This window comes from Octopus bimaculoides, chromosome 6 (assembly GCF_046866305.1).
Source record: "Octopus bimaculoides isolate indiv1 chromosome 6, ASM4686630v1, whole genome shotgun sequence".
NCBI lineage: Eukaryota > Metazoa > Mollusca > Cephalopoda > Octopoda > Octopodidae > Octopus > Octopus bimaculoides.
The window spans coordinates 67,461,136-67,463,296 of NC_142933.1; positions in this window are offsets into that span (position 1 = coordinate 67,461,136).

Consider the following 2,161-nt stretch of genomic DNA (forward strand, 5'->3'; position numbering starts at 1 on the left):
GAAGATTGAAATTATATTTCTCGATAACTTGGGTAATCACTTTGAAAATCCATTGACTTTCTCCGAATAAACGCTGAAATCGTGGGTAGCAGCTGTGCTGATTTTGAACATAGGACTGCTCTTGATCACAAGACCGTGTACTAAAAATGGAAAAATGGCATAGAAAGTTCATTTTGTGTCATTGGGATTGTTTACCTTAAATAGTCCCAAGTTATTCCATATTATTCGATGCGGTTAGCCAGAACTCAGATTATACTAGAATGCTTCAACGCTACCTACCTGAATCTATTATCCCTATGGAGTCCATTTTTGCGTATTTGCTTTATTTCAATCCATGGCATCGGCATATTTAGGGCATTTCTTTTATTTGCGTTCAATATTATGCAAATTACTACTAATTCAAAAACTTTAAAAAGCTTTTTCTATGCGCAACCAATTCTATCTTATAATTAACCAGATTTATGCTAAATATATGCTTGATTAAGAAGCTCTAATGATGCTACCCGTTGCAGTTAATATCTTTGTTACTAAAGACCAGATTTTTCCTTGAGCATGACAAATCACTTATATTTATTTTAAATTAATTCTTAATTTTTGGAAATTATCTCCTATTTTATGTCACTATTGATTGCTGCTATGAACTTGATTTCTGCCTTCAACTAAGAGGTAAATTAAAATATTTTTGAGTATTATTTTTTATGTGTGCATTATTCAGTACATCAGCACTGAATTTATCCTAATCCATACCATTGGTTTATTAGAGTTATTTCCCTTGGCTAAATTTGTTTAATAATCCTGATAAGCTTAGCTTAGCAATTTCGATTTTTGCATGTTATTTTTTTCTCGTTTGGCGTACATTCAAACAGAAATATAGATTTAATGGGACATCTATAAGATTGTTGGCAGTTAGCTAATGCTATCGTATATATCTATAAGACAGCATGAGCAAGAGAGAGAGAGAGAGAGAGAGAGAGAGAGAGAGAGAGAGAGAGAGAGAGAGAGAGAGAGAGTATGAGGAGAGAGACAAAGAGAGAGAGACAAAGAAGGAGAGAGAAAGTATCAGAAGAGAGAGAAAAAGAATGCACAAAGAAAGGGAAAAGAGAAAAACGGAAATAAGCGCACAACTCTTAGTCATGAAAATAGATAAAGATTCAACTGAACTCCACTCACAAATATATATATATATATATATTGTTCAATATTTTACCGAACATTTACTGCTGAATAGCAAAGCTAGCTGTCTTAAGCTTTTAACTTAAAACTATTAAGACTAGTAATTTTATATGGCAAAACGTGAACTACAGCGTCTTAGTCGAGGTGATATGAATCTATTCTGCCACGAGGAGCACAAGCCATTATAATACTTCTAAACAAATGTCACAGAAAGGAGAAAGCATGCTAGTAGGTCAAGAGCTGGAACATGGTGGTAGGAACACTTTAAGCTAATCAATAGGGCGGCCTTTATAGATGTGGTTTAAGACATGTTTGTGCCACGATAGTACCTACCCAGATGCGAGGACAGCACGCCATCTTGATTCTGAACTGAGCTTTGTATTACTGGAATGTGTTGTAACTTCTGGCTTTGAAGAGAATGTCCAGTTATTCAGATGCAGTCTTAGCAATATCAATGTTGTGGTTTAGCCAGTAGAGATCTTCAGTGATAGAGGCACCTAATAATTGGAGCAATTGTGAGGGATCGAACTAAATACTTAGTATCAATGATTAGGAGGTGGGGTGCGATAATGTTTGGTTGATACGTGTAGTATTTGGATTTTCTTGTTGACAGAGATGTAAGATAAGCATACCCAAATCGCAACATATATCAGTTTTAAATGTTGGCACAAGGCCAGCAACTTCGGGGAGAGGGTTAAGTCGATTACATCAACCCCCATACTTAACTGGTACTTGTTTTATCGACCTCGAAAGGTTGAAAGTTTAAGTTTGATCTCGGCGGAATTCGAAACCAGAACGTAAAGGCATCGAAATGCCGGTAAGCATTTTGCCCGACGTGCTTACGATTCTTTCGGTTCATCGCCTTCAATTGGCAACAACTATTGGCTGGACAATGAGAAATTAAAATGAGTCGACCGGCCATCATCTGACACAATAAAGCAATTATCATTCATATCTATGTATCTATCTATCTATCTATCTATCTATC